Source organism: Sciurus vulgaris, assembly GCF_902686455.1.
Source record: "Sciurus vulgaris genome assembly, chromosome: 6".
In the NCBI taxonomy this organism is placed as follows: Eukaryota; Metazoa; Chordata; class Mammalia; order Rodentia; family Sciuridae; genus Sciurus; species Sciurus vulgaris.
Window position 1 is genome coordinate 32,205,461 of NC_136466.1, and position 15,151 is coordinate 32,220,611.

Genomic DNA, 15,151 nt, shown 5'->3' on the forward strand with positions numbered 1-15,151 from the left:
AAGGAAAACAAGAAGGTTGCAAAGCAGGATGCAGACTTCTTTCCCAAATCTAGACCCTGGAACCATTCCACACTAGCTTAAAAATGGCAGTTCAGTTATAAATCGGAAACATCTTATTTCAGTCAGCTGAAATAAACCCTTGGAACACAGTACAGAGACAGTGAGAAAGTTGGAGACAGGTAGAGGTTCCAGGACACTGAGTGAGGGAAACCAAGAGGACTTGGGCAGTTTCCTGCAGGGGAGCCACTGCCAGCCCTCAAAGTCCCATCAGGAACTAGGGGTCCGGCAGGGAAGGGCTTGCGGAGGAGCAATGGGAACTCGCACACAAGTTCTGCTGGTCCTTTTTGCAATAAGGAAAGAGTGGAAAAGGGTCAAGGTGGGGGTGGCAGCTGGCCCAGCTTTGGGACATTCTGTCACAGCCTGACCCAGAGGAAAGAGAGGCCCTCAGAGGAGACAGGGTTCCAGCCTGCAGAGAGGGAGCTGACAGACTGGCATTGCTCCAAGCCTGTGCATAGCCTTTTGAGTAGAAAAGTAATTAAGGCTCATGGCTAGCCCTCGGCAGGTTAGGTGTAGTCAGTAATCAACTGCTGTGGAACCAAATGGCCACCACTGCTCAAGGATCAGGAAGAGAACCCCGGGGGGGTGCGGGGGGCGGAGGGTAAAACTGTCCCAGACTCAGGGTCCAAGTCAGCACTTCTGCAGCCAGAATGCCCAGGGATCTGAGCACCCTTGATCAGGACAGCAGCCCCAGAAGACCCTCTCAGAGGGATTCACTCTACCACATGATTTGGAAACTCAAGCACTGAGGAAAATAAGGTCCCCTGACTCATCACTGGAAGCAGGATGCCATACTCCTGAGAGAGATGCCTCCAGAATGGACGCATAGGATTGAAACATATAGACCTGAGAAAAAGATAGAACTTCTAGGTTCTTAATCAAAATGTCCCGGAGTCAGCCTGCATGGCAGACAAGTGTGCCCAGAAACCACTCCACACTAGCTTAACAAAAGCAGATCAGAGGCCATCCTGCTTCTGATGAAATAAATCCTTGGGACACAGCACCATGAGAACAACAAGGAGGCTGGAGACAGGCAGAGGAGCCAGGACACATGCAAGTTTCCTCTGGGGAGTGGAAACATGGCACAAAGTGGCTTTGAGATACAGAGGTCTATAATCAGACTGGACTACTAGGTGAGGAGAAGAACCTCAGTTACAAGCCATGAATATCAGAAGCAAAGAAGGGAGGGAAGAGGAAGCTCAGAGAAAGGGACAGAGGGAAAGAAAGAAGTGGGAAAAAAAGAAAGGGGGAAAAACAGAAAAGAAAAAGGGAAAAAAAAAGAGGAATTTGTCAGAAGGCTAAAGCATGACTCAGAATCAAGGCAGGGAAAGGCAAAGGGAGTCCTTGGAAAAGATTCCAATTCAGCCCAGGAACTGCCCCACGTGGCATGGCCACCTCCTTGGGGAACAGCCCTCAGCACAACCCCACTCCAGATTCTAAGTCCTGGGAACAGTGTCTGATAGGCTCGCTTCAGCCACATGCTGAGGTGTGAGCAAGTTACTGTTACCAGAAAAAGGAAAAGAGAGGCCAAGTAGCTGAAATAATGAATTCGTCACATGCAAACCCCTGGCTGCCTGGTACACGCATGCCTGCATATGCAGATCAGAGAATGTGTTGACACGTGAGCTTGTCTCCACCTCCCACACACACCTGTCCATACTGCATAAAACTTAAGGGTTTTGAAACCAAAATGGCAAGGTTTGAATGCATGGCTTGACTAATGCTTGACCTTGGGAGAGCTGCTTATACTTCATGTGAACGCTCCTTACTTGTGAAGCAAGGATAACATTCCTATTAAGAGTTGCCAGAAGGATAATGCATGAGAAGTTTCAGCACAGTGCCTGGCACCCAATAAGTGCCCGGTAAGTAAGTGTTCATTGTGGAGATTTCCCACGCATACGTTTAAAAATTCCCCCAACTGACATTACCATCTCAACCCCTCTCAGAAGGAAACAGCCCCAAGTCATTACTGCATCCGACTCCAAGCCCAAGATCCCTGGGTAACATTCCCTCTTCCCACGTCAATATTCTACCACCTACAGACATAATGGTAAATTTACCCACCACCAACACACCCTACTAAATGAGGGAAGAAGGGAAAAAGAAAAAGAAGGAAATTTTCAAGATTATATGATTCAGAAAGTGAGGTAGGTAGAGTCCTGTTCTTTCTACCTCCCCAGTCCAGGGGGCAGATGTCAGATTCCAAAAACACCTGGCTCTGGGCTTTAGAAGACAGCTTCAGCAGCAGAGGGGTGAGCTCAGTGGGAACATTTCTGAGCACACCTAACACTCCTGGCTCCCACTTGGGGCTCGCCAGATAACCTTCTCATGATTAGTGTCATTCAGTGGTCTTGGAATGCATGACATGGCTACCTGGTTACTGGTAAACCACTTGTCCACTTATGGGCAGTCCATTGACCTTGGAAGCGCAAGCTTGAATGAAGTACAAGTGAGGTTAGCCTGGCTGAAGCAGTCTTTGTTAGGATTTGGATTTGTCTTCTATGAACAGGTTAAAGTTCTGAGGCAGGAGACTAAAGAACTGATATCAAAGTGAAGTACAAAGATATCGCCTTGTCCACTTCTTACCTATAGGGCAGTGGCTAGAGTTCCAAGATGGGGGGAGTGACAGTTCTAGATGCTCAGCTCTGCTCCTCTTGCCAGGGCACTCTTTGCCCTCTGATCCTCAGCTTCCACTGCCACACAATGGATGTGCAGGGCAGGATGACCTGACATCCCTTCCCCAGCAGAATCACCGCTGCTTCTACATGAGTTGGGAAGACTCACTTTCCAGCCAACCATTTCTAGCCAACAGGGTCCTTCATCAAGTCCAGCAAAGCTGCTAGACACCTCCTGGAGAGAAGTATGGCCAGGCCCAGATGGTGTATTAGAAACCAAAAGTTTGGGGATGGCAAACCAGTCATCGAGGAGAGATGCCTGACACATCTGAGCCTCCCATGTACTTTGAGATGAGTTTTAAATTTCATCTTGGCTAAAGAAAACAGCCCATCTGTCCAGCTTCTGGAGCAATTAAAGAACACAGTAGAACTTGAAAGGCATAAAACAAAACAGAGAGAAAGAGAGAAATGAAACCCAGAAAGGGGTGTTTAATGCCTTGGATGTATCCAAGGGAAGAATAGAGATGGGAGGTGGCCCCTGAGAAGGGGGCGCACAGACTCTGGACCTCACTAGGGTGCTCTAGGGCCAGAGGGCTGCTCTACTCTGATCTGCTCTGGGACACAGAGGCAGTCCGTACATGGGGGCAGGCAGAGAGCAGGCCTGTTGACCCTTTTTATCAGCAGCAGAGAGAAGAGACAAACAACAGGGACAATTTAGGGTGGGAATGTCCCTTGATACACTGGGTAACTCTCTTGGAGAGTTTGAGACCAGTCAACTGTGTTCTTGGAAACTCCAGTAATAGTTGATTCACATTAGGATCTGATTAGGACTGAACAGGATGCAACCTGAACTAAAGGCACAGACAGGCACAAAGCAACTCATCCACACTCTGGAAAAGATATCAGACATCACCTCAATCAATCCACATAGAAGCCTACATGGAAGAGACAGCTGGTTTAAGATGAGAACATTATAGAAAACCAGAGACATCAAGAGACAGTCCCAGGCTACACTGCAAGGGAAGGACACAAACACTCTGACATCTGGTCCAACTCTCTTTGCACACAGCATCCATAAAGTGGGAAGGAGATTTCTCAGACAGTGGATGGGCTAGAAGTTTATAAATGTGCAGGGGGAAAAAACAGACTGGAAATTTGGAGCTTGGAATTTGGCCAAGGGAGTTAGGGGGTCACTGCATTTGTATCACCTCTTGAGAGAAGCAATAAATAAAACAGGAAAAGATATCAAGCAGGCCAGAGGGATTGCTGGCAGGGGGCGGGTTGCCACTGTACAGCATTACCCCAGGGTACAAAGAGCAGTTCACCCACAAGAGAAGGAGATGGGCTCCATCTGCAGAGGGCATGACAGCTTTCTGTTAAATCTGGACATAGATTTACTACAAGAGAAATAATAATTTTCTAATTATCTCTAAAACTGGTGCTTTTTCTTCTCCCTCATCCTAAGATGCCAGTCACTCGAGTTTCGCCCAGCCCTTTCTTCAGAGGGCAGGAGAGAACCCAACCCTGGTTCCATTTGATAAGCACCCCTACCTCCAGATGATGGTGGTACTGAGCCAATGTGCTCCTCAATAGGTTCCTGAGGTGACACTTTGGAGGTCCATCTAGAGCCAGGTTCTTCTACCTTGCCCTTGCCAGCCCAGAGGGGCAGGAAACCTCTATCAGGCAGTGGGAAGCCCCCTAGAGCCCTCCTGGGCCTGATTACTAGAGGGAGAGGGAGAAGTTGCCATGGTTGAGGAGACCAACCTGAGCCTGTGTCCTGACTGCTGCTGGACCTGTACTGGGCACTGAGGAAGATGGTTCTGCACAAGGGGAACTTGGACCCCAGACTCTGGGCAGAAGAGACACAGGGCAGAACCAGAGGGCACATCTCTGGTATCCATCTCCACAGATTCTTCAATTTCTGCTTGGTATCCTTAGTCCAGCCCCAGGAAGAGGATAAGAAATTTCTAGAAAGCCTACTCAACAAACAGCAGGCTCTGTTCTCCCACCACGCCCAGCAAAATTCACCCTCTCCCCATCACTGCTGGCCTCCTTTTGTACAGCCTGCTCCTGGGCTCCCTTCTCACTGCTTCTACTCAGCCTCTCACTTCCCACCACCTGCCCAGCTCCAGATCCTACACTGTGCCATTATAATGCTATTTTCTTTCTCACAAGTCTATCCCAGGCCTGCACTGTCCTCAGACTGGGATCCCCAAGGTCCCCATCCCCATCTTCTATCACACAGCTGTGAAGGAGGGGCCATCCAGCCTGCCTCTGAATAATGGCCAGATCCAGACAAGCAGATTGATGAAGGTGGCTTTGACTTCTCACTGTGTGTCACTGGCTCAGGTTCACCACCTGGCCCTTCATTCCACGCATGGCTTCTCTACACTCAAGTCCATAATTTCATTCTATCCTGGACAGCTCAAGTTCTAGCCTTTCCCTGGCATTGTGCCTGGGTATGTAGGAGGTCTTCAAATATTTGTTGTATTACCAAGTGGATACATGAATAAATGATATATATCCTTTAGGCATTTTCCCTAAGATGCGAATGTGTTTGATATATATATATATAAAGTTTAAATAGATATATATATATCTATTTAAACTTTATATATCAAAATTGGTTTCATTCTGTTGTCTTCACTCACATAAAAACACCAGCTTTGTTTGTTGTAACAGTCTTAGATTGTTAATGTGTCCCAAGGTGGGTAATCTAGTTTTTCTGACCACATGCTTGCATTTAGGACTTTCCCCCTCAGTCATAAAATTAAAAAAATGTTGCCAGACCACCAGAATCCACTGATTAGTCTCTCTACTAAATACTAAACATGATACACCCAGACACAGTTATCCTCTGATGTTCATAATGACATGCACCAAACACCCACTATGTAATAGTCTTGCCAGAAATATTGGACCCAAATCAAACTTATAGAACTGACTTCCATTTGCAAGAAACACAGAGGACAGAAGAGCAACTTAAATGACACTACAGGGAAGTTAACAGATAAATACCAATGGTGTACATTCTGTAAAATAACTGACTCAGTTTCTACCACTTGACAAAAATTCAAATGGTGCTGTGGCCCAGATTAAAAGAGACTTTAAAAAAATAACAACTTCATCAGTTTTCTATCACTGCATAACAAATGACTCCAAATAGTAGAACCTTAAATTAACATTTATTATCTCATAACTCCTGTGAACCAAGAATTTAGAGGTGGGTTAGCTGGGGGCTGTGGCTCAGTGGAGGTGTGAGCTGGGGCTGGGACTCACAGGAAGGATGGGTCAGAATTTAGGATATTCCTTCTAGTGGGATCAGTCTCATGGCTGGTCAATACCGGTTGTTGGTTGGAGGCCTCAGTATCTCCCCGTCTGGACATTTTCACAAACTACTTGAATGTCCTTGTGATGTGGCAACTGGCTTCCCCCACAAAGAACTCTTCACAGGAACATGAGGTGGAAGATCCAGTGTCTTCCATGGCCAAACCTTGGAAGTCATGTACTGTTACTTCTTCCCCATTCTTTGTGAAGAGAAAGTTACTAAATCCAGTTTACATCCTAGAAAGGGGAATTAGTCCCCATCTTTTGAAAGGAGGGGTGTCAAAAATTTGAGGACATATTAAAACCACTGAAGCAAACAAATATAACATGAATTTTCTTTGCACCATGACTATGATAAACCGATCATAAAAGCATTTTATACACATTCAGAAAAGTTATATTATGGTTAGATATTAGATATACCCAAGACTATTTTGCTAATTATATTAGATATGATAATAGCTTTGTAGCAATGTGAGAAAATACCCACATTTTAAGAGATATATAATAAATAATATAGAGGGAATAATATGACATTTGAGATTTACTTTAAAATACTTCAGCAAAAATTAAAAGAAGGGAAACAATAGGAAAGAAGAAAAAGAGAGAATAAGAGAAGAATAAGGGATGGATGAAGCAAATATGGCGAAAGTCTGATGACTGTTAAAATCTGAGTGACCAGGACATGTAGGGACCTCATGGTACTCTCTATTTTTTGTATGATTGAAATTTTTTACAGTACAAACCTTTTTCCAATACAACCAGGCATTAGCTAGAATTAGGTCTCATTTCACTTGCTGTGCCTGGAGCATGGTGGGCCATTTCAATTTGTACACACAGGTCTGCTCTCAACTCCATGTTTTCCTCTAGCATATCTATTTCTTCTATCTCATCTGCTCTGCTCTCTGCTCCTAGAGCCCTGGTTACCCACGTGTCAGATCTCCATCCTCAGCCTTCCTGTCTGTTACCTTTTTTCTCGCAGATACGTGGGTCTTCAGGGAAAGCACCCACATGTTTCCACATCACCTCCAGCAAGAGTCAGGCCGCACGATGCAGGAATAGGGGTCCCTGGGGGACTGGCAGTCAAGGCATCTTATCAATAAGTGCCATTCATAATCTCCCTCCTCTCTGACAGGCTGGGGGCAATGTGGACAGAAAATCCCTTTTCATGAATAGCCATCAGAATGTGTCCCCTGGGAAAACCCCCAGAAGCATTTTCTTTGCCAAAATGCTTGCTGGTCCCTCGAGCAATTTTTACCTTTTTTTTTTTTTTCTTCTTCTTCTCCCAGTGCTGGGGTTGAACCTAGGGTCTCACAATTGCAAGGCAATTTTCTACCACTGAGCCACGCCCCCAGGCCTAACCTTTGCCTTTTAAATCAAAGCTGTTCCCTTCTTGCTGAGTCAGAGTCTATAGGTAGAACATCCCTTTACCCAAAATGTTTGAGATCAGAAGTGTTTCAGATTTCAGATTGTTTTTGGCTTTAGCAATATTTGCATATACATAATGAAATATCGTAGGGATGCAACCCAAGTCTGAACATAAAATTCCTTTATTTTTAATGTGTATATCCCTTAAACACAAAGTCTGAAGAAAATTTTGTACAATATTTGTAATAATCGCCTGCATGAAACAAAATTACATGGTGTAGAATTCTCCACTTGTGGCATCATGCTGGCTCTCAAAAAGTTTCAGATTTTTGAGCATTTTGGATTTAAAATTTTTCAGATTAGAGATGCTCAATTGGTATTAACAAGCATCTAAGGATTTCTTTGCAATTACAGCAATAGAAAAACATGTCTGCCAACTGCCAATAAAAGTCTATTTTTTCACAAGCAAGATGGAGCCTCGGCAAGGTAACTTACCTCTCATCACAGTGTGGACTTTTTACAACCTTACAATTTGTGTAGCCCTAAGCATCAAAGAAAGACTTTCCTGAAGACCTGCCCTGGTGTTCAGTTCACTTGAAAGAGGGAGAGAGAAAACAAAGCCGAACAATGGCAGAATCACCAAAGCGAACATTCATTTCTCCACCACTGATTTTCCAACTCTGTCAGACAAGACTGCATGCAGCCTTTTATGCCTCAGGTGCAAAGGAAGACAGTCAGTGGGTAGAAGTGTTTGTTGCCTATGTTCCACCAGCCCCGGCCTTTACACTCTCAGGTGACAAGGCATGGGACTAGATGTGCCTGCAGGCTGGAAAGGACCAGAAACCAGTCTTGTAGTCTTGCAGACCATGCCAAGGGGACTTGTGAAGAGAGTGGGTCTTGCTCTATAGGAAAAGGAAGCCACAGAGAACATGCTTAATTGTATTCTAGAAAAATCTTTCTAGCCACAGTGTGAAGGGAAGGAATGGAAGAAAAAAGACGAAAGGCAAAAAGGCCTCCTCAGGGGTAGTATAAAATCCAGGGTGAGCTAGGTGTGGTGGCACACGCCTGTAATCCAAGAGGCTCAGGAGGCTGATGTAGGAGGATTGTAAATTCAAGGCCAGATTCAGCAATTTATCAAGTCCCTAAACAACTTAGTGAGACCCTATCTCAAAATAAAAATTAAAAGAGCTAGGGATGTAGCTCAGTGGTTAAGCACCCCCTGGGTTCAGGCACTGGTTTCAAAAAAGTAAAATAAAATCCAAGATACCAGTTACCTCTTTGATTCTGTCAGGGTTCACATGCACAATTCACTGTGGGTATTTCTGGAACACAGGCTGTAGTGGAGGTAAGACAGGCCAGAGGACACATGAAATTCCCCAATCCCTTTCTGTCCTGTCACCTCCCATCTTCCATCAAAACAACAGAAGAAGGAAAATGAGATTTAAACAACAACTTGAATCTGCTCTTCTGGAAAAAAGTAAATTATTTTGAAACACTGGTGCTTGGGTTATCTATTATACATTCTCTGTGACACTTCTCACCACCCATCTGGATGCACAGTGAGCAGGCCACAGCATCACAGTTCAGGCAAGAGATGCCAGAGGTTTGAGAGCCCGCAGAGCCAGGGGAACACTAGAGAGGGAAGAGGGAAGCAGACTCGAGACAAGCTAAGGAAATAGCATCATGACCCTTGGTCCTCCTGGTTCTGCTAACCAGTCCCTCACCTGAAAATGTGACTTGATGGTGTCCAACCTGTGGCTTGGTTTCCAGGGAGTAAAGGAGACAGATTTGCAGGTGGATTCTTGCCATGTCAGTATCCATAATGGGTCCAAACAAATGAAAGGCTGACCCTGGGGGAAGTCAGCAAGGTATCACTGGAGAAAGGCCTAGGAGAACCTGGGTCTCACCATGCATAGGAAGGAGGCAGGGCCTTCCTGGGGACTCTCTTGGCAGTGTCTACATTTCTCCAGGCTTGGAGACCGCTCTTGGGAAAGTGCTCAACCTTAAGTAGAAGCCTCATCATTCCTTGAGTAGAAGCACCTCATCAGCAACCCAGCCAGGCTGCCCTCACCACAGCTCATGCCAAGCCAGAAGTACCAAGTCATCGGGTTTCTACCTCCCACCTCCACCCTACACAGTCCCAGAACACAGATATGCCTGATGACAGCCTTCCTAATTTCCTTGGCATTTTCTCTCTCCAGATGTTCAGTATTCTGAACTCTGAACTTACTGGGGTTTGTGTATGTATTTTCTTATGAGAGCATTTCGTACCCCAGACCTTGGTCTCCACATGGGTCCAGCATGAAAGAGAAGTTGGGCTAGGTCTCTCCTCTCTTCTCCAGTGACCTAGACATGTTTGTGTTCCCAGTGACAGAGGATGGGTCACATGAACGAGTCTACCAACCTGAACAGGGTCCACCCTCTGCTTTCCCCAACTCATTCCACTGGACTGTGTTGGTAATGGGAGTAGCTTCTAACCCAAAGAACTTATTTTGCTTCTCTAAGTGGCAACTTGGTCCATCATGCTGTCTTATGGTTGCCCCTTCCCTGTCACCTCCATTCTCCTCAGGGAGATAATGCACTTGTCCAAAAAAGGATAAAGCTTACAGATGAGGCTGAAAGAGGAAATGAAGAAATGTTTTTATGATAGGAATGAGTGACCACAACATGGACAATGAAAAGATCCCAGAGTTCAAGTTGGAGGCCAACCCTGGCCCAAGGCTGGTGATCCATGGAGCTTGCACTTCAGTGATGCAACAGAGCCTTGGCTGGGACACCACAGCTCCTACCCACATTTCCTCCTCACTTTTACATGGCTCTTTCTTCCTGGGCTTTGTAGAGGTCTTTGGGAACAGCAACAGCCCCTGTGCAGAAAGAAGTTGCTGCCCTGGACCTTGCTGAGTTGGTATTCACTGATCAGCTGCCTTTAGCTAGGAGCACCCCCAAAAAGAGGTAACTGTGCTCCTCAGAGCCCCCGGGCAGCACCATGGGTGCATAGCTGCCTAAGAAACGCCTGCCTTTTTTTTTTTTTTTAACCGAGCACCAAATCCAAATTCTTGTTAGATTCAACTCTAGTTACATAAATCTGCCAAACCCAGAAGGAGAACCACAAATGATCATAAACTATAGATCCTCCAAGAATATGCCACTCAGAGGCTAAGGTGCCAATAAGGGCTTTGATTTTTTTCAGTGTGGTTTTGTGATTCAGTGAGCCTTGCCTGATCATGGAACTAGTGGGAACTGGGTAATGAGTGGTAGATGAGGGACTGCTGTGAAAGCAAACCCACCACCAGCAGAGAACAAAGTTTCCACTCATGGAGGCCTTCGGGACAATCTCCATGTGTCTCTCACTCTCAGAGGAAAATCCAAACTTCACCCACCCTAACAAAAGAATTTCTGAGAAGAGCAGAAATGATGCATTTAGCTCTTTCTCCATCATTAAACCAGACATCCCACAACCTAACTTTTGAACTGTTATAAATTTTCAAGTGCACAAAAGAAAAGCAATGACCCTCGGAAAGAATTCATGTTTTTTTGAGCACAGAGCATGTGCAAGCCTGCACTAAACAATTTGATCACCTTCAATACCGCCTCCTCTAATCCTTATGATAATTCCTTTCTACTATGAGAAAAGCACTTAGTTGGCCCCATTTTCCAAATGAGGAAACTGAGGCTCACAGATTGTAAGTAGTCTGCCAAAGAGCATTCAGATAGTAAGGAGAAGAACTGAAGTTTGGACCAGCACATGAGCACCTAAGGGCTCAGCAATACCACATTAGAAATGTGGAAGGGAGTTGTTTCAATCTGTTTGTACCTGGGATTGACATATCTCCAGACTCCAAGGGTTGGGGAAGTAGTCTCTTCTCTAAGCATATGCCTGAAGGCTTCCCCCTGCCCTCCAGCTAATCCATAAAGCAATCCAGACTCATTTTGTTAATGCCTCAATCTTGATATTAAAATGCTTGTGATTCTCAAACCCCTATCCTCAACCTGGCCCAGTGTATCAACCCATCCATTCTCCCACCCCAACCCCACCACAGGCCATGCAATGTTCACCCCCTGATTGAAATAATGCAATTAGGGGACATAGAAAATCCATTCCATGTGGCGCCATCTGCATTCTCTTCCAACAGCTAATTTGGTTGGCACTCTGTAATCAATAAAGCACTCATGCAGCAGCCTGGTAATTCACCTCGATTTTTCCTACACCATTTGTAAGTGAAAAACACTCCCTGGCCTGCTCCTGCCAGTGCCCAGGGCCAGGTGGTGAGCCTCGAGGAAAACAAGCTCATGAAACAGCGAGAAAAAAAGGTGCATCAGTACCAGGTCCACAACGCCATTGCCCACTTTATAGAGATAGGAATTCTTCTGGGTTGAAAGCAAAGGCACACAGCTCAGCCTAGGAGAGTTCAATGGGCCTGAGTAGCATCCATCTGTAAGAGTCTACACCCTAATCTTTCTATCTCATGGGGAGGGTAGAAGATCAGTTTCTAGCACATGGTGCACACCTGTAATCCCAGTGGCTTAGGAGGCTGAGGCAGGAGGATCTGAGGTTTGAAGCCTGCCTCAACAACTTAGTGAGACCATAAGCAGCCTAATGAGACACTGTCTTGAAAAATAAAAAGGGCTAGGGATGTGGCTCAGAGGTTAAGCACCCTGGGTTCAATCCCTGGTACCAAAAAAATAGATCAGTTTTGGAAGGGTGGATGGTCGGGGGAATAGAAGCGTAGCTGGGCATATTGCTAGCACGCATATGAAATAGCAAAGGGAGAAGAAAGAAGGAAGGGATGGAAAGGCGAAGGAGAATGGGCTGGCATGGATGGAATGAAAGGAGGAGAGCCCCCCCACCCCCTCCCAGTTAATTGTTTTCCAAATAATTCTATGCTGGTGATAGGATCTGGGTTAACAGTGATCATGTATCCTAAGTTGGACTCCCAAAAGCAGAGCTTAAGAGAAGGATTTGAGTTCGTGTGGTTTTACTAAGCAAACATTTTCCAGAGAAAGGGAAGTGGGATGGATAGAACAAGAAGCAAGAAACAATAACACAGTTGCAACTGCAGTCTGGCCTCAACTTGATCCTGCAGTGTGCTCTGAAGAAGAACTGCCCCACAAAGTTGCCCCCCCCCCCACTTGAGGCAAGTGGCCTGGTCTTTTGTACCCTCTTATTAACCAACTATTTTTTGTGGACCATCCCCTGACCCAGGAGGTTGGGAGAGGTGGCAAAACTCCCTGGGCAAGGGAGCTCCCATTTGGCAGAGGGCAATCTCAGCCGTCACCCACAGCAGCCAGGGATGGGAGCACCAGCAGGAGGGTGTCAGGACAGTCACCAACAGCATCCCCCACATCACATAATAGATAGCAGGAGCCAGAAAGCCCTGAGAGGCCACAGAGCCCTCCTCTCTCCGGTGGAAAAATTGAGGCTCAGACTGTCACAGTAAAACTCAGGTGTCCCCCCTCCCTTCTCAGGCACATCCTTGTTCCCAGATCATTCTTCACAGAGCCAGTTCAGAAGAGGACAGGCAGTCAGTGTGTCCTCTCTCTGCCAGCCCGCGTGACCAAGGGTAGGTGGAAGACATGGTTGGGGAGATGTTTATATCTTTAAGAAGACATTCAGTGCCACACTTCATACCTCAGAGTTGGCTTTTGACATTGTTAGAAGACTCCATCACCCTGCATCTCCTAGAGCCATCACATCCTTAGGACAAATGTCCTGCATTATGATGGATGAACCTCTGCCTCCAAACCCTACAGAGGGAAATGTGCACATGGCTTTCTGCCTACATGGCCTTCCTGCATGGGGGCCACTACATCAGTGCCTTGGACACCTGGTACACTCTAACCTCCAGCAAGTCCATGTAGTGACAAAGCAGTTCTTACATCTGAACACAAATACAGTCAATCATCCTGATGGTTGGCCCATCAGAGGCCAAGAACAAGCAAGGCTACTCTGTGGAGTGGCTGAGCAGGCCAACATTGGGGCTGGACACACTCAGCCACTGTCACAAGTGTCACCTCATGCTCCCCCACATCCCATCTTCCTGGTGGCATGTGGACACTGGCTGAGCACAGTCATTCACCACCACATCAAGGCAGACACATGCAGAGGAAACAAAAAGAAGGGTTTACACACAAAAAGAGAGATGATATATAAAGAAACAAAAGCTATTTGCAAGGTTGGTGATGGGTCACCCACACAAATGGAGAGAAAGTGAAATCTCAGAGGTACTGCCTCCGGGCAGATGTTCAGTGGTAAACAAAGTTGATGCATACAGAGAAACATAATGACAAATGTGACACCTATCTTGCTGAATGATCAGTCCTTCGTCCCCCAGTGGGTGGCCCTAAGGAGACAGAGAGGTAGAAGGAACATCACGAAGGCTAAACCAGACAAACAGTACCAGGAGCTATTGAAAATTAAACTGTTTCCTCCTCTAGGGATCAAGATGGGAGTGCCTCTTCCATCTGACCCAATGAATTGGAGGATGTGTGGGTTCTTCAGTGTTCCCAAAGGAACAGTGTGCATGGCAGGGTGAGTGTCTGTCTAAATGACAGGCACGCATACTGTTAGAATGAAATTCCACAGGCAGAAAGGGAACATATCTCCAATGGATTTACCATCATCCAGACAGATGACCAGAAAGTCATTCACTGGCATGATTTGCTGCTTTGAGATTCCCTGAGATTAGCAAGGAAAATGTTTGGATATTCCTTTCATTTCAAAACAAGAGCATATTAAAAGAATCATCTCTCCCAGGATGAATTACACCGGGGGTGGGGAGAATCCCTCTCTTGCTTCCCAGGAACATGAAAATCTAGGCATAGCTCAGAATTAGGAAGTCCCAGGCTGTCTGAGGTGGAGAACATCCCAGAGATCATGCAGTCCAAGGTGTCCTTCACCAAATGAGGGTGCTAATGATCAGGGCAGGCAGGGACCCACAATCTAAAGGTGAATGAATGACAAGACCAGGCCTGGAATCCAGGAACTTGGAAGCCACTTCTCTGAAAGAGCCAGTTTCCATAGAAAGACACACCCTTGGTTGATGGAAATTTTTATCCTGCACTATATATATCATAGTGGCTCTGGTATGGTTCCTTTAAATGCAAGGACTTCAGAGTCACAGACCTGGGCTCATATGCTGTTTGGTTCCACTATTGATTGCTTTTGTGACCTTAGGCAAATCACTTTTCTTCTCTAACTTTGGTTTCTCTACCTGGACAAAAAGATTGATGTCGATAGGTCATAATGATATCAGGGGGTTATATAAGAATTAAATAATGAAATTTATATGAAGTGCTCAACACATAGGTGTCTTTGAGATCTAATGGTAAATTCTCAACTAAATGGTAGCTGGTGACATTTATGAATCTAAGTTGTTACTATAACTATCTGTAAACAGAAACTAAGAAGCAAAAGTAAGGGTAAACTCAAGTCATGTCCTTTGTAAAACTGTAAGGAACAGTTGTTGAATCTGTTCCCTGAAACAGCTCCTCGTTTCCAACTGACTCCCCAAAAGCTTACAAAAGGAGAGAGTTTATGAATTCCTTCTGCCCCCAGAGATTGGAACAGGTGTGATCACATGATTCAAGTCAGTTGGTGGACTGCTGGGAAAGTTGAGACAAAGATGTTTCTACTTTCTATTAGACATAGAAGAGGAAGCCAGCAGACGTAGGGGTGACTGGCAGCCAGCTGGACCCATCTAGGAGCAAAACTGTGTCCTTAGTGACATCATTCAGTTCCTGAGTGAACCTTCATCTGAACTTGCATCTGGACTTTCCTTATAACT